This window comes from Cynocephalus volans, chromosome 9 (genome assembly GCF_027409185.1).
Source record: "Cynocephalus volans isolate mCynVol1 chromosome 9, mCynVol1.pri, whole genome shotgun sequence".
Classification (NCBI taxonomy): domain Eukaryota; kingdom Metazoa; phylum Chordata; class Mammalia; order Dermoptera; family Cynocephalidae; genus Cynocephalus; species Cynocephalus volans.
This window is the reverse complement of record NC_084468.1, coordinates 25,449,817-25,469,261: the sequence shown is the minus strand read 5'-3', so window position 1 is coordinate 25,469,261 and position 19,445 is coordinate 25,449,817.

Sequence of the window (19,445 nt, the reverse complement as noted above, 5' to 3'; positions counted from 1 at the left end):
CTCTAAGTCCATCCATGTTGTTGCAAATGGTAGTATTTCATTCTTTTTTATAGGAGTAGTATTTTATTTTATTTTATTTTACTATTTTATTTTATGTCATTTTACTATTTTATTTTATTTTATTTTAATTTGTCAATGTGGTTGATTATTTTGGCCAATCACCAAAACCTCCCTCACCTCTCCCTCTCCCCCTCCCTCCCAACAATGTCCTTTCTGTTCACTTGTCGTATCAACTTCAAGGAATTGTAATTGTTGTGTTTTCTTCCCTTCCCCTGACCCAGGTTGTTTGTGTATTTATTTATTTATTTTTAGCTCCCACAAATAAGTGAGAACATGCGATATTTCTCTTTCTGTACCTGACTCATTTCACTTAATATAAGTCTCTCTAGGTCCATCCTTGTTGTTGCAAATGGCAGTATTTCTTATAGCAGAGTAGTATTCCATTGTGTAGATATACCAGTTTCCATATCTACTCATCTGAAGATGGACATTTGGACTGGTTCCAACTCTTAGCTATTGTAAAGAGTGCTGCGATGAACATTGGGGAACAGGTATACCTTCGACTTGATGATTTCCATTTCTCTGGGTATATTCCCAGCAGTGGGATAGCTGGGTCATGTGGCAGATCTATCTGCAATTGTTTGAGAAACCTCCATACCATTTTCCATAGAGGCTGCACCATTTTGCAGTCCCACCAACAATGTATGAGAGTTCTTTTTTCTTCACAAACTCACCAGCATTTATCATTCACAGACTTTTGGATATTAGCCATCCTAACTAGGGTGAGATGGTATCTCAATGTGGTTTTGATTTGCATTTCCCGAATACTGAGTGATGTTGAGCATTTTTTCATGTGTCTGTTGGACATCTGTATATCTTCCTTTGAGAAATGCCTATTTAGCTCTTTTGCCCATTTTTAAATTGGGCTACTTTTTTTTGTTGTTGTAAAGTTGTTTCAGTTCCTTATATATTCTGGATATTAATCCTTTGTCAGATGTATATTTTGCAAATATTTTCTCCTACTCTGTTGGTTGTCTTTTAACACAGAGTAGTATTTTACTGTGTAGATGTACCACAGTTTCCTTATCCACTCATCAGATGATGGACATTTCAGCTGGTTCCAGCTCTTGGCTATTGTATATAGAGCTGCAATAAACATTGGAGTACAGGTATCCTTTCAGCATGATGATTTCCATTCCTCTGGGTATATTCCCAGCAGTGGGATCACTGGGTCATATGGTAGATCTATCTGTAATTGTTTGAGGAACCTCCATATCATTTTCCATAGAGGCTGCACCATTTTGTAGCACCACCAACAGTGTATGAGAGTTCCTTTTTCCCCACAACCTCTCCAGCACTTATCGTTCTCAGTCTTTTCAATGTTAGCCATCCTAACTGGAATGAGTTGGTATCTCAGTGTGGTTTTGATTTGCATTTCCTGGATGCTGAGTGATACTGAGCACTTTTTCATGTATCTGTTGGCCATTCATATAACTTCCTTTGAGAAATGTCCATTCAGCTCCTTTGCCCATTTTTTAATTGGGTTATTTGTTTTTTTGTTGTAAAGTTGTTTGAGTTCCTTGTATATTCTGGATATTATTCCTTTGTCAGATGTATATTTAGCAAATATTTTCTCCCACTCTACTGGTCGTTTTCTTACTCTGTTGATTGTTTCTTTTGCTGTGCAGAAGCTTTTTAGTTTGATATAATCCCATTTGTTTATTTTACCTTTAGCTGTCTGTACTTTTTGGGTCCTATTCATGAATTCTGCACCCACTTTTATTACTTGGAGTGTTTCCCGTATGTTTTCTTTAAGGAGTTTTATTGTTTCAGGGTGTATATTTACAGCTTTTTTTGTTAGATTTTTATTTTGATTGTATTAATATAAAAATATAAAATAGTATATCTAGATTATAAATGGATAGGTTTCATTCATAAACTTTTTTTGCTCTATTGTGCTACATATTTTTTTCATTTTTATTATTAATACAATCTGCCAGTAGTATAAAATTATATCACGTACAACTATATACAGTGTATACTACTTGATGATAATAATAATGAACAACTATGTTACTGGCTTATGCATTTACTTTACTATACCTTTTATTGTTATTTTAGAGTGTACTTATTCTACTTATAAACAAAAAAAGTTCACTGCAAATCTTGAACTGTGCTGAATGAGCAGCCTCATTCATCTTATGTTTACCTTTTCTCTTGCTTGCATCTCTTTCTCCTGTGCTTGATTTAATCTTGCATTGTTTGGTTCTTTGCAAAAAACCCACTCCTAAAGTTGCCAGTAAGAGGCGACATCAAGTGATTGATCTGGAAACAAAATTAAAAATGATGTAGGACTCTGAAGGTGCAAAATCAGTAATGGTTATTGCTCGCCAGTCAGGCATATCCCATTCCACCATAGATATGATCTTCATGAACAACGTGATAGAAACTGTTAAAGGATCTGCTTCATTGAGGGCAATGAGACTAACAGAAATTTGAGAAGGGCCTATATCAGATATAGAGAAACTTCTAATGACACGGATTGAAGACCAGACACAGGTGCGTATCCCTCTCAGCACTGTGACAATCACAATTACTGCCAAAGCAGAAAGATCGTGTGTGAAGTTAAAAGAAACAGTAAAAGTAGACTATGATATTAAATTTATTGATAGCTCTGTTTGATTTAAACAATTCAAGAATCGCTATTCATTATATAATGTGAAAGTCAGGAGTGAGTCTGTGAGTGCTGATGTGAAGGCAGCTGAAGAATTTTTAGAAATTCTAGATTAGCTGATTGTGAAGAAAAGTTACTTTCCAGGAAAAGTCTTCAATATGGATGAAAGTTCCCTATTCTGGAAACAAATGCCTGAAAAGACTTTCATCCATAAGGAGGCCAAGTCAATGCCAGGTTTCAAGCTTTTAAGGATGCAGTAACAGTGTAGCATGCGGATAATGTTGCAGGCTACAAATTGAAACCCTTTGTAATCTGGCACAGTGAGAACCCCAGGGCCTTCAAACACATCACTAAGCACCCACTGCCAGTGCACTACAGGAACAGGCAGGACTCATGGGACCAAGCTCCTCTTCCAAGACACCCTTCTGAATTACTATGGCAGAGGTATGGAGAAGTAGTATTTGGAGAGTAACATACCTTTCAAGATTTTGCTTACTGTTGATAATGCTCCCACATATCCTCCTTTTATTGATGACTTTTATCCAAATATCAGAATGGTGTTTCTCCTTCCAAATACCACTTATTTGACCCAACCAATGGATCAAGGAGTTATAGCAGCTTATAAGTCCTCATATCTGAGGAAGACCTTTGCCTCCTCAATGAGTAGCCTGCAAAAATCAACAAAACTGTGGTTGAGATGCCAAACAACTTTAACATGGGTGTGGATGAGGATGACATGGAGGAGCTCCTACAGGTGGTTTCTGAGGAATTTTCTAAAGAGGAATATTAGAACTGAAACAGGAACAGAAAGCTAAAGAAGCAAGAGAAAATGAAAATTCAGGAGAAGGGAAAAAAGAACAACCCTCAAGAAAAGTCTCAGTAAAGTGATTCTGTCATTATGGGCACATCATAGAGTGCTCTTACTCAAACTTACATGGCGTAGCCTACACACCTAGGCTATATGATACAGCCTATCGCTCCTAGGCTACAAACCTGTACAGCATGTTACTGTATGTCTCCTTCAAATAATTTTTTAATCAATCTGTTTTAAATATTGTATTTAGTATCCTAACTGGTATTAGGAAAGATATAAAATTGAAAAATATACTTTCTGTCCAAATTGGAAATATCACTGATCCAACCTGTAAGTAAAATAACTTGCTGTTTCAGTTATTTTTTTTAAATTAGTTTTAGCACATTTTTGTCGTGTTTTATTTATTACTGAAAATGGCCTGCACACTTCCTTTACTACTCTCATAAACTCAGAATAGACTGGATGCCACTGGCTGTGGACAAATCTCCTAAGTAAATTAAGTGCCTGAACACTGTCACTGAGGTGTCATGGTGAAGTGTACAAGTCCAGGTTTACTTAACCTTTAACTTTCCTTTTTGATGTAACTAATCATACTGACTAACACAGGAAGGAGGCTTTCATTTATTTTTATATTCTTTTCCACAGCTCCAAAAGCCTTTTTTTTGTCTTGTCAAATTGCATGCATATTCCCCATTCCTGACATGACGATAAACTGCTGCTCTTTCATGTGCCTGATGCAGGAGGTCTTGGACCTGTGATTTCATGCTTTACAGCAAAGTAGAACTCCTCACATTCCAATACCACCGGCTTATCTCACGTAGCTGAGGCTAAATTTTGCTACTTTTCTCAATCTCATCCAGAAACTGGAAGACTGATTGCCTTCACTTGGATAGCAAGTTGTCTGGTTCCATCAGGGCTGGTGTGGATGTATTGCAGGAGGTAGATTGCCAGATCCTAATGTTTCTACATGTCAGTCTCCAAACTCATGAAACAATTTTTAGAAATGATAATGTTTACTGCTATTTTACGTGTCATTCTAAATCCTTTCTAGAATCAAGAATATTATAACTATATTTATATATGTGTGTGGGTACCTTGAGTAGAGGTACTGTGTTAATTGTTCATATTTTGTTCATATTTGTTGTTGAGGGTGACTTTCAGTGCTCCATGGATATATGCATGGATTACACATAATTTATGCTTTTCTGGAGGAACAGCTAGATTTCCCTGAGAATAGATTAGCAAGATCCAAGAAAATGTGTGGTGCTTATTTATCAATTAGTTACTGTAAGAATCAAGTGTCATTTAAAAGACATTATTTCAAATTCCAAAACTTAATTGTCACTAATATTTTTGCTTATTTTCAATATATAAATAATTCTAAGATTAATTAACTACTTCAAATGACAGCAGTAAATATAAAGCTGAATGTATCTATTTCTCATGGTTTACTTTCTGCTTTGTTGTGATCATGGTTTTGTTGTTTCTTCTTGCTTCCTACTTTTCCTGTTTATAGATGTCTCAAGGACACTCATTAAAAAAAAAAAAACTTTTTATTGTAAAACCATTTCAAATATATACAGAAATAGAGAGTATTATGAATGAATTCCCATATACTCATCACTCAACAATCATTATTTTAAGGTCATCCTTGTTTCATCTCTACCTCCACCAGATTAGTTTAAAGCAAATCTCAGAAATTGTAACATTTTTCCAAGAAATATTACAGGACATGTTTAAAATCTAAGGACACAAAAAACATAATAACAATACTATTATTAAACCTTCAATATTGTAAAAATTGCTTAATATCATTAAATAAGTAGTCAGAGTTTAATTTCCTTCATTGTCTGATAACTACTTTTTAAAAAATATTGATTTTTTTTAATAAAAATGAATACATACATTGGCTAAATTACTGAATTGCATTTTGTTGATATATCTGTAAAGTCTTTTTCTAACCTATAGGTATCTTTTCACCCTTTGTTTTTCCTTGCAATCTTCTTGTTAAAGAAACTGGATCATTTGTCCTATAGATTTTATTGTAGTCTGGATATCACAGACTGTTTTTCCATAATGTCATTAAACATGCTTTTCTACTTACTAAATTTCTATAAAACATTAGGTTGGTCTAAAATCTTGATCCAATTCAGCTGGATTACTTTTGGGGGGAATGGGACATATAACCCATGATAGTGGTGCTGTGTACTTCCATCAGGAAACACGTAATGTCCATTTGTCTCTTCATATGATGTTAGCAGCGTCTGTGATAATTTTCTAGATTTATTATTTCTTCAAGTGTTTGAAAAGGTTATATGCTGATTTGAGCATTTCTTCTTCATTTATAAGCTGAAATACACTAAAAGGTAAATTTTTTGTCATTGACTATTTGGTTATACTGAGGTATAAGACTTTGGAGGAGAAGTGGAGAACTACTTGATATTCCCATTTTCCCTTATTTATCAATTTTGAATAATAATTTGGTGCCGTAGTACTCTCCAAAAGTGAAAAGTTAGTTTAATTTTTAAAGGTCATTATAAAATCATGACTTTTTTACTTATTTTGCATATTTCAATTAATTTTAGTCATTATTCCTATTGATGCTTTTTAAAATTTTTTTTTTTTTTGCAATTATTCATTCCTTCTCTTCCATTGCATCCTTATCTTTTCCTCACAGAGAGATAGAGAAAACAAATCTCTATCAGAGAACCTTCTCTGCCTCACTGACTTTGGGCTTAAACTCTTAACTTTGGCCACTAGAAGATGACTGGGCTTGACATGTGCCATATTCCGGCATAATCTTTTAGAGATAATGGACATTTATGCCACCCCTCTTTTTTCTATTTTCAGGTTTGAATGGACACAATGACCACAGATGCAATTTTTAATTGTTATCTGGGCTGATAGTCAGTGCATCCCCCCCTTTCTGCCCAGCCCTCGCACATTCTGATTGATTAGGTTCTACACTGTACCACCTATTAAATATGTTTATTATCAACCCTGTATGAGTTGGAATGCTTTTAATTTTAAATGCAAGAATTGCAAAGTCTAAGTAGTTTTACAAATAAGTGCATTTATTAACTCACATACCACAAGTCCAGAGGTTATTGCAAAGTTGGTAAATTCAACAGCTCCAGCATGTCAGGACTTTGTGCCTCTCAGAGATCTCTTTTAGAATATTTCCACTTTCTCTTTATGACCTGACTCTTATCCAACCATTGCATCTTCCATAATAATATCTAAAGGCAAGAATCAAGAAGGGCTTCTACATTTGTGTTTCTCTTTAACAAGAAAAATAAATCTCTTCAGAAGTTTTCATCAGACTTCCTCTTATATTTCATTACCCATGGCAGAGTACATTTCTCCTGCTAAGCCAATCACTACTGAACAGAGATTGGGGTTGACATATCACGATCTAATATTTAGACCAGACATATTGCTTAAAACATCATTAATATTGGAGTTGTATAGCAAGAAGGAATGAGTAACAACAGTTTAGTAGGCAACTAAGAGTGTTAGTCCCAGGGTATTTACTATTAGGCAGCATTTCACTTATGAATACATCTTAGAGATCAATCTTGATGAATACACAAAGTTAGTATTCCATTATAAGCACATATATATAATAATGTATTTAACCATTACCAATAGATTTTTTAGCTTTTGTTATTACAAACAATATTTCAATAGATACTTTTTGTCTTTGTCTGCACATATATAATTTCTGGATCAAAGTTTGAACATTTAACAGTTTGAAAGATAATGCAAAGTTCCTCTATAAAACATTTGCACCAAAGTACACATTCAGCAATAAAATGTGTCCTAACCTTTCCTCCTAACTGTTCTTCAACAATTCAATATCACACTTTCTATCTTTGTCAATTTAACAGATGAAAAAAATAGTTTATTGTTATTGTTCTAACTCATATATCTCTAACTATGTGTGGGTTTAAGCACCTTTTTTATGTTTGTAAGGCATTTTTATTTATTTTGTAGCCACCTACATTTCTGTACTAGAAGATCTGTATTTTCTTGCTTCACAATAGAATTTATTTTTGTTTACTTGGAAGAAAATGTGCAAAATTTATATGGAAAATAAACAGACTAAAATAGATGACACAATTTTTATAAAGAGGAAAGTATCTCATGACTTGAAATATTAGATATTAAAATGTTTCCTAAAAATACAGTAATAAAGAATATGTTGCTTAAACATCAGGAGAAACACAGAAAGAATAAAATAATATTAAGCTCAGATATAGAAAAAATATATAGTTAAACTTTTAAGGTGCTGCAGATGCCTTCTGAATTAATTGAATATTGAAAGAAATAGATGAACATAAAAACACAATAAAATAAACAGAATTACATATAAGTGCAATTTTATTTCATTTATCTTTGGAGAATCCCTAAGAATAAAATCAAATTTAAAAATCCTAAGAGGAAAAACAGTTTTGGTCAATTTACTAATTCTTTCCTACCACCATACAAATATGTCACAGAACTTTCTATTATAATAAGAAAATAGCGACACTTCATTGACCTTTCTTCATCTTCCATCTTTTATGAGTTTTCTTTTATCTTTTAAAAATTGCCTCATTTTTCTTCTCATTTCCACAGAAAAGCCTTTTAGCCTCTATATCCGTCCCTCTCCTTACATATTTAACTGTTCCCATTAAGCTTCTCTTACTACCACTGCACAGAAAATCTTCTTTACAAGATTTCCAACATTTATCTGACAAAGGCAAAGACACTCCTTTGTTCTTAGTTTAAAAAATCTTTCAGCAAAATTTCATAACTTTTGTTATGAAAAGAACTGTGTTTTGCTTTCAGTGATACCACACTCATCCAGGATAATTTGCTAGATCTATCGTCTGTAATTTTCAGCCTCCTTTGTCCTTCCTCCTCTTCCTGAGTTCTAAATATTGAAGTGCCCTAGGAATCAAAGTTGGTCTTCTTGTCTAACAAATTTTCAAACATTTTTCCAGGTAGCCTTGTAGTCTCAGCTGTTTCCATAGTTCTTGTTTTATATTTTTAATTTTTTAATTTTTATTTTTTAGAAATTGTTATAATGTCCTTGAATCTATTCTTTTTTTAAACATGTATTAGCACATATTTGAGGAGTACAGTATGTTGTTTCAATACATGGATATAGCACATAATGATTCACTTACAGCAGATAGCATAGTTCTATACCCGTTAGCACATAGTTTGATGTATCATGTATATGCTAAAGACTACTTAATTAATTTCTCTACACTTTGTGTATCCCTTGAGTTGAAAAAATTCATATCCAGCTCCTCATTTGATGTTGACAGTTGTATGCTTAGAAGAGATCTCAACAACTTCTTATGGCTGAATAGAAAGTCTTGATTTTATGCTCCAAAATTTGTTCTAATCTAATCCATTTCATTAAAGGATAAAACTTATTAAAACAACACATTGTACCCCACAAATACATACAAGTCAACATTAAAGTAAAATAAATAGCTAAATAAAAGATATGACTATTGTAATTGCTCAAGACATAAAACTTTGATTCTCTACTTCTTTCCCACATTCTGTATGTAATACATATGGGGAAAACAACAAACAAACAAAAAAAGCCCCCCAAATATTATTCCTTCATGTAAAATGCATTTTGATTTCCCCTGCTTATTTGCACTTCTACTGTCAACATCATCTTACAACTGAACAATTGCTGCTAAAAGATGACCATCTCCACCCTGTCCTGGAGAACTGTACTTTAACCAATGGAAAAGGCTGTATCAAGAGACGCCTGTGAGATTGCATCCTGGCCAATCATCATGACTAAATCATGGCCAATGTCTCACTGGTAGGGACTATAAAAGCACAGACCCATGTTTCAGGAGGATTCAAATATTATGGTGTAGATCATAGGCCAAGCCAGAGCTACTCTTGGGATCAGTGAGAGACCAGACTATCTCTGAAAACACCTCTTGGCTTAGCTTCTTCCTCTGTCCTATCCTGCTTCACAAGCTCCCATAGAGTTTTCTCTTAAAGACAATCTTTTAATAAGTCACCTACGCAAGAATCATCATCTCTGGCTCTATTTCTAAGAAAACTGACTTAGACTTCAACCTTAACAATATGAGCAGATGAAGTTCAAAGTAACTTGAGAGCACACGAACTTGGAATGATTGTTGCCTGGAGGTTTTGGATAATAATTCTGTAGATATTTGATTCAGTTCTTAATTTAGTCAGATGAAAGATATTACCTAAAAGAAAAAAAAATTAAAAATTACAGAGGCAGTAAAAATATCACATTTGGGAAAAAAATAATAATCTTAGTGAATCTGGAAATAACATGGTAGGAAATAGTGGGAAGAGATGACACTAGAGCAAAAGTTAAGAAAAAGGTTTTGAAGCTGCATTGAGTAGGGATTTAGAAACTGTTCAAGATGTTATTGACATGATTAAAATTTTAAATTAGAATGTTTTCTTGGTTGTTCCTTTCTGCTCTGCTTAAAGAGTTTCCAGAAATATTGACATTCTAATTCAGAAACAACCTTGCCCTGAAACTGCCATTGGCAATATCATTAAAACTCTTGCTTCCAACATTTCTATTTCTTGTTTAATTTGGATTTGTTCTTACCATGCTTTATCCTACTCCTACATATATCGTATTCTGTCTTCAAGGCAGGAAGGCAGGGGTTTTGCTATTAATTTTAGGTTTTTATTTTTTATTTTTAGTGCAGTATTTCCAGTGTGTCAGGTTTCACACACTACATACCAAACAGAAGATAGTAAATGTTACAAGTTTTAAAATTATTTGAGTTACTTAAATACAATACACTGTTAATTGAATGTAGTGAGGTAATTTTTATATAATCCCAGAAATATATTTTAAAAATCAAGAATATTGGCATGAGAAATAACAAAATAGAATTAACTGAATAGGATCTTTCTAATAGGATTATACCATTAACCAAAAAAGTCATTTTTTTTCTCTTTCTAGTCTTTAAAAGATATGTTTAAATATTTTTTCACATTGATTTTTCATTAGAGACTCCAAGTTCCAGATTTATATTCAGCTCTCCTAAGTGAGAATTATCTCAACTGTTGAAAACCTCATACAGTTTTGTGTCTTGTTGAACCCTAAAGAGGCCATGAGTTACTTATATATATATATATTTTTTCCTTATTTCTTTATTTTGGAAAATAATTATTTTTCATAATAATGTGTTATTTATGTTTTTTTTTTAATTTTATTATGTCGATATACATTGTAGCTGATTATTGCTCCCCATCACCAAAACCTCCCTCCCTTCCCCATCCCCCCCTCCCCCCCAACAATGTCCTTTCTGTTTGCTTGTTGTATCAACTTCAAATAATTGTGGTTGTTATATCTTCTTCCTCCCCGCCCCCCGGTTTGTGTGTGTGTGTGTGTATGTGTGTGTGTGAATTTATATATTAATTTTTAGCTCCCTCCAATAAGTGAGAACATGTGGTATTTCTCTTTCTGTGCCTGACTTGTTTCACTTAATATAATTCTCCCAAGGTCCATCCATGTTGTTGCAAATGGCAGTATTTCATTCGTTTTTATAGCTGAGTAGTATTCCATTGTGTAGATGTACCACATTTTCCGTATCCACTCATCTGATGATGGGCATTTGGGCTGGTTCCAACTCTTGGCTATTGTAAAGAGTGCTGCGATGAACATTGGGGAACAGGTATACCTTCGACTTGATGATTTCCATTCCTCTGGGTATATTCCCAACAGTGGGATGGCTGGGTCGTATGGTAGATCTATTTGCAATTGTTTAAGGAACCTCCATACCATTTTCCATAGAGGCTGCACCATTTTGCAGTCCCACCAACAATGTATGAGAGTTCCTTTTTCTCCGCAGCCTCGCCAGCATTTATCGTTCATAGTCTTTTGGATTTTAGCCATCCTAACTGGGGTTAGATGGTATCTCAATGTGGTTTTGATTTGCATTTCCCGGATGCTGAGTGATGTTGAGCATTTTTTCATATGTCTGTTGGCCATTTGGATATCTTCCTTAGAGAAATGCCTACTTAGCTCTTTTGCCCATTTTTTAATTGGGTTGCTTGTTTTCTTCTTGTAAAGTTGTTTGAGTTCCTTATATATTCTGGATATTAATCCTTTGTCAGATGTATATTTTGCAAATATTTTCTCCCACTCTGTTGGTTGTCTTTTAACTCTTTTAATTGTTTCTTTTGCTGTGCAGAAGCTTTTTAGTTTGATATAATCCCATTTGTTTATTTTTCCTTTGGTTGCCCGTGCTTTTGGGGTCGTATTCATGAAGTCTGTGCCCAGTCTTATTTCCTGAAGTGTTTCTCCTATGTTTTCTTTAAGAAGTTTTATTGTCTCAGGGTGTATATTTAAATCCTTAATCCATTTTGAGTTGATTTTAGTATACGGTGAGAGGTATGGATCTAGTTTCATTCTCCTGCATATCGATATCCAGTTATCCCAGCACCACTTGCTGAAGAGGCAGTCCCTTCCCCAGTGAATAGGCTTGGTGCCTTTGTCAAAGATCAGATGGCAGTAAGTGTGTGGGTTGATTTCTGGATTCTCTATTCTATTCCATTGGTCAGTGTGTCTGTTTTTATGCCAGTACCATACTGTTTTGGTTATTATAGCTTTGTAGTATAGCTTAAAGTCAGGTAGTGTTATGCCTCCAGCTTTATTTTTTTTGCTGAGCATTGCTTTGGCTATTCATGGTCTTTTATTGTTCCATATAAATGTCTGAATAGTTTTTTCCATTTCTGAGAAAAATGTCTTTGGAATTTTGATGGGGATTGCATTGAATTTGTATATCACTTTGGGTAGTATGGACATTTTCACTATGTTGATTCTTCCAATCCAAGAGCATGGAATATCTTTCCATCTTCTTGTATCCTCTCTAATTTCTCTCAGCAGTGGTTTGTAGTTCTCATTATAGAGATTGTTCACCTCCTTGGTTAACTCAATTCCTAAGTATTTTATTTTTTTGGTGGCTATTGTAAATGGGCAGGCTTTCTTGATTTCTCCTTCTGCATGTTCACTATTGGAGAAAAGAAATGCTACTGATTTTTGTGTGTTGATTTTGTATCCTGCTACTGTGCTGAAATCATTTATCAATTCCAGCAGTTTTTTTGTAGAGGTTTTAGGCTGTTCGATATATAGGATCATGTCATCTGCAAACAGGGACAGTTTGACTTCATCTTTTCCAATCTGGATGCCCTTTATTTCCTTCTCTTCTCTGATTGCTCTGGCTAGTACTTCCAACACTATGTTGAATAGGAGTGGTGAGAGTGGGCATCCTTGTCTAGTGCCTGTTCTTAAAGGAAAAGCTTTCAGCTTTTCCCCATTCAGGATGATATTGGCAGTGGGTTTGGCATATATGGCTTTAATTATGTTGAGATACTTTCCCTCTATACCTAACTTATAGAGGGTCTTTGTCATGAATGAGTGTTGAACTTTATCAAATGCTTTTTCAGCATCTATAGAGATGATCATATGGAAGACTCAAATAACAAAAATTAGAAATGAAAAAGGCGATATTACAACTGATTCATCTGAAATACAAGGAATCATTCGAGACTACTATAAACAACTATACGCCAACAAATTTGAAAATCTGGAGGAAATGGATAAATTTCTGGACACACACAAGCTCCCAAAACTGAACCGTGAAGACGTAGAAAATTTGAACAGACCAATAACAATAAAGGAGATTGAAGCTGTTATCAGAAGGCTCCCAACAAAGAAAAGCCCAGGACCAGATGGATTCACAGCAGAATTTTACCAAACATTCAAAGAGGAATTGACACCGATTCTTTACAAACTATTCCAAAAGATTGAAACGGACGCAAATCTCCCAAACTCATTCTATGAAGCAAACATCATCCTGATACCAAAACCAGGTAAAGATATAACCAAAAAAGAAAACTACAGGCCGATATCCTTGATGAATATAGATGCAAAAATCCTCACTAAAATACTAGCAAACAGAATACAGCAACACATATGAAAAATTATTCATCACGATCAAGTGGGATTCATCCCAGGGATGCAAGGTTGGTTCAACATACGCAAATCAATAAATGTGATACACCATATTAATAAACTCAAACACGAGTTACTTATATATTATTTCTCTTTCTGAGAAATAATTCTCTTTCAACTTATCGTCATATAACAAAACAAAAAAATCATGCACACATTTGTATTACATTTTCATGATGACTTTTTAATGTATTTGACTAATTCTATTTTTATCAATAATTATGTGAAGTGCATAACTTATATGTGTGTACATTACCTTGTCTGTGGTCTAGCAACCATCCATAAAACAAGGGTCAGGGTTTCCGCTCAAATTATAATGGGTGTGCATGTGCCCAAGATATGGTTGTGATTATGGTTGTTTTTGTTATTGTTGATGTGTCATAGCAGTAGAAAAAAATTGCTCTAAACTAGGTAAAAACTTAGATTTTAAAAAATAAAATAAAAATATATAGAGTAGCTCAGATTCCATCTTTATTTTAGGAAAAATATGAGAAAATTATGGACAAATTGGACTTAAAATTAGGTAAAACTCCTAAGAAAAATGGTTATCCTGACTTATGATAACTTTTACCTTTTCTTTCCCAAGCATGTATTCTTTCTTTCATTCCATTGCGTCTGCATATATCTTGGTCTTGTCTGTCCAAATGAAACAACTAAAGGCAGTTATTGTTATCTTAATGAGAATGAATGCATTTGTTTACAGATTTATAATAAGAGCAGATTCATAAAAAGTTCTGACAGGAAATGTATGCCCCACAGGAAATTGGAGGAATTTATTTCCCTTGAATTTCCATTAGCTTAACACATTGATATTGAAAGAATAATAAAACAATAGAAATGTAGAAGCCTGTGTTTTTTTGGTAGAGTAAAAAAGGTTTACATACCTCAATAGTTGCCCTCAATATTGCTTTAATTCTCAACAAAAGTATTTTTTGATTATGGTAGAGCTGCATCATAAAAAAGGTAACACTGTATTCAATATAGATTTCAATGGACATTATATTTTATAAAACATTCTGTTATGATTGTTCATAAAATTTCTTGGAGTTAACTTTTGAATGAAGAATAACTCAATTTCTTAGAAAATCATCATCTCTTATATTAACATATAATTAATTTTCATGAGCATATATATATACTTTTCAATAGACTGAAATTAGAAAAAGTACAAGTATTCAAGAGAAGAAAAAATTATATATTATAATATAAATAAGTGGATCATAATATTGCTTTTCAAGTAGTTTTTTTCTAACATTGTACACTTGTTTAAATTATAAGATATAGTTTCAAAGGTTTTGCAAATATAGATGTTAAATAATATAATATACTAGTTTTCTAGAGCTGCAAACAAAGTACACAAACTAAGTACCTGAAACAACAAAAATTTATTGTCTCACAGTTCTGGAGACTAGAAGTCCAAGATCAAGGTGTAGGCAGGGTTGGTTCCTTCTGAGATTTATACATTTCTGTCTTCTCTGTTTCTCTTCATACCATCTTCCCTCTATGGTGAAATTTCCCCTTTTCAAAAGGACACCAGTCATATTGAATGGGTGCCCACCTTAAATACCTAATTTTAACTTGATTACTTTTGTAAAGGTCCTGTCTTCAAATAATGAAGTACTGGGTGTTAGGACATCAATGTATGAATTTTAGGAGGATATAATTCAACCCATAACATTTAATATTTTACTGAACTAAAAGAATATGTTTTATGTGACATCTTTTCTTCTGATAGAATATATTTTTAGCATCATAAACATACAATAATTTATGTTATATCGCAGGGTGGCTAAATGTGATTAAAAGAAAGAGAGAGAGAGAGAAAACAGGCAGAAGTTAAGTAATCTAGAGGATAAAGTCTTGCTGAGAAAACTTATTTTTAAATTAAAAAATCTCATTTTTACTGATTAAAAATTTGGATTTCTGAATACAAATTTATTCAAGAAGAAAATAAAAGAGACAATTAAAACAATTCATTTTTTGAATATTCGCCTTGATTTAGTTTGGTAGTTATTTTTTAAAGGTCTAGCATAGTTTTAAATAAATACACTTTCAACCTGTCATATAAATGCCAAATTAAAGGTTTGTTATTAACATTCAAGTTTGAGAAGCAAATCCTGTTCTGACAAATGCATGTATCATATTTTTTCATAATAATTTTATTAATTCTCTGAATTCATTTTATTATCTGTTTATAATTAAATGTTTTTAAAAATAAAATCAAAATAACTCTAACAGTTTTGGTGTTATACTATAAATATTAGAAGTCCAAAATTACAGTTTTATACTTATTATACATTATGCATTCAGTAGTCTTATCATTCATGTTCAATTGCAAATTGTAAACATGCTTTTTTTACTGTCAGTAAAATTCACTTTATGTCTTACAAATCAAATGTTTAGCCTGACAAAGAGAAATAATGCTTGACAAGGAATGCCACATAGATATGGAATTAAATGAGACATTATGTAATTCAACCTTGATGAAGGGCTTTATGCAAAATTCATAACCTCCATTTCAGTCAAGCACTTGTATATTCATTTATCAGATAAGTACCACCTTGAGCAATCTATTTTTTATAGCTATGATCTCTGACCTATTTTTAAATGATGGTGATAGAAAATGCCTCCCAAATACTTAAAAGCATTTTATCCTCAGTGACATTTTATAACCTGTTCACTATTGAACAGTTGCTAAGTAGACTGTGAGATGAAGGTAAGAGGAAACTAAAAATAATAGAATCTAGAGTCAGATTTGCATGATGTTTAATCAAATCCAATCACAGCAGCACCACCTATTGGTGATTTTTTTTCAGGATAAATTCTAAATAATATTGCTTGTATTATATTTTGAATAAAAATTTAAATATTTTTCTTGTACTCAATTTATAGATTATTGCTTAAATCAGGCAATAATTATCAAGTGCATTCCTTTTTTATGATAATGTCTACATAAATATTTATACATATAACCTTCAGTTTCATGTTCTGGGAGTACCTAAAATCCATTCATACTCACTAAATACTATGAAGATTCACATTTCAATATATACTTCAGCACAGGATTTTTTTTTTTTTTAATAATATCATTGGCTCATTGCTATGGTTTTAAAGAGAATAGGTAATTTCATTTAAAATCAGAATTAGAGTTTTCTTAGTTTTTAAAATTGTATTTCTTGTATGTCTAAAGTTACTGTAATCTCCCAGGATCTTAACTCTTTTGTATGAAGAATTATCCTGACTACAAAAGAAGAGAAGTAGAGGTTAACAGAATTGCTTTTGTTAACATAAGGAATAGTCCCAGTGAATTTGATTTGTCAGAACACAGTTAAAATAAAATATGAGGCTTAGGGATCCTTCTTGGATGTCTACATGTGATAAATTGTAATATAAAACATGATTAAATATTAAGAACATAATATAAACTGCATAAGAATACACACAGAGGACATTTTACAGCACAGAAAGTGAAACTGCCCATTCTCATACAGGGAAGGAAGTAGAAAACTAAACTCAATGAAATTTTATGAGAAAAACTCCAAAATGATTTTTAATAGTTTATAGGCCATAGTGTGGAGCCCGAAAGGCTTTTGTACCCAATCTGTAATATACTGAACAAATTAGGTTTAATGTAGTAATCACAGATTGAATTCATTTACCCACATATTCTGTACACACACACATATTTACATGCATTTGCGAATAAAAAAAAAAAAAAACTACTTTGTTTTGAATGGCTGCAATTCCCTTAAACAGATTTTATTCCACAATTAGAAAATAAAAGGTCTGAGATGAGAATAAGGTCTTAACACTTTAAAATTTTAGCTAAAGTATAATTGGGAAACGAATACAGACAACTGTTGCTTGTGTCATTTCATCTTTTCCTAAGAAAAATAAAAGTCAATAAAATGGCTATAGAGACCTAGAGTTCTTCTAAAATGTAGGATTGTACGCTAATATATTTGAAAATTGTTGAAAGCGATGGCTAAATATGAAAGGCCTTGCTTAATCCAAGAGCCAAAACAAACCCCTAAGTGAATATTTTTTCCAGTTGCTGCATATGCAAGTTGCTATATTTGACATTATTTCTGAACATTTTGTTCATATATATTTATGAACACACATATTTTTGTTCCCCAAGAAATACTCATTATTGAAGTTCCATAATATTGGACACTTTTCAGAAGGAGGAAAAACAATATGACCCACCGTTAGGAACTGAATTGTGTTCTCCTCAAAAATAATATGTTGAAGCCTTATCTCCCAATGTGACTATATTTGGAGATGGGGCCTTTAAGGAGGTAGCTAAAGTTGACTGAGATCATAAAAGTGGGGTCCTCATCCAATAGAACTGGTGTCGATAAAAAGAGGAAGATAGATACGCCAGAGAGCTCTCCCTCTCTCTGAGCACACACAGAGGAAAGGCCATGTGAGGAAGATTCAATTCCTCAAAGACTGTTCAACTGAAGGCCTCGGTTCCTCACTGAGTGCTGGCTGGGGGCCACCCTCTGTTCCTTTCCAGGTGGGCCTCTTCAATGTAGCAGCATACGTTATCAAAGTTTGAGGTCAAACGGCCAGAGAGAAAGAATGACAGCAGGATGCAAGCCCCAGTCTCTTATAATCTAACCACAGAAGTGACACCTCATCGCTTTTGACATATTCTGTTTCTTATAAGTACTAATTCAGCGTGGGGGGTAGAAGAAAACAAAAACAAAAACAAAACCAAAAAGAAAACTAGTTCAGAGTGGGGATTACAGTACCAATATCAGAAGGTGGGGTATGAAAAGCCCTATCAGAAGCTAATGTTATATTGTATCACCTTGTTTGTATATGTCTATTTTCTTGGATAAGTGTATGCTTTTGCTTGAGGGTATGCAGTTTTAATCTGTTCACAAAAATATTGTGATATAGATATAGACATGGTGCTGTTTATTAGTTTTTACTTCATCTAACATATGCATTTCTATATTTCTACTCCCCCAAGATATGTCTCTCATTTTGCTTATATTTGTCTCTCTGTCTCTTCTTCTGTCTCTGTCTCTCCCTCGCCTCACACATACACTTATATGTACGTTTGTTTGTCTATCTCTACCATGCATGTATACATTCTTGTGATACATATACAGTCAATCCTCTATATCCATGGGATCTACCTCTGTGGATCAAAAATATTTGGGAAAAAAAACGTGTATGTATTGAACAAGTAAAGACTTTTTTTTTTATTATTATTATTCTCTAAATAACATAGTATAACAACTATTTAAATAGTATTTACATTGTGTTAGGTATTTTATAAGTAATCTAGGGATTATTTAAAGTATGCAGGAGAATATGCATAGGTTATATGCAAATACTAAGCCATTTTATACCAGAGGCTTAAGCATCCAAGAATTTTGCATCTGGAACTTTGTATCTGCAGGAGTTCTGGAACCAGTCTATCCACAGGTAACTAAGGATGTACCTGCATCTGTGGGTATGTTTTCGTAATTGTGTTATTGACACATAGTGCTATTCTCAACTTTTTTACTTCAGTGCACATTTTTATGATCTACCTGTGTAGCTGTACCTGTTTATTCTATTACTGCCTTCTACATAACACTGCTGTAGTTTGAAGTTTTTGAAATTTTGAAATGAACATGTACCTTATGAAAATCCCTGATTTCATTTCTGATTTGAAATTAAGGTTTCGGGTTCATTCTGATGATTGCTAATACTGTATTTTGAAAGCTGTTTCATTTTCTGAAAAGACTGGCATCTTCAGTTTCTTACTAGAAGTCCAATCTCTCTGGCCCATCACCATCTCAATGTTGAAATACATCAGCACGTGCACATGTACATTCATACACACCTTAATATATTCTTTTTTCCATGTTTGTTTATCACAAAAGTCTGCTAAACTTTTCTCTAATCACACATCCAGT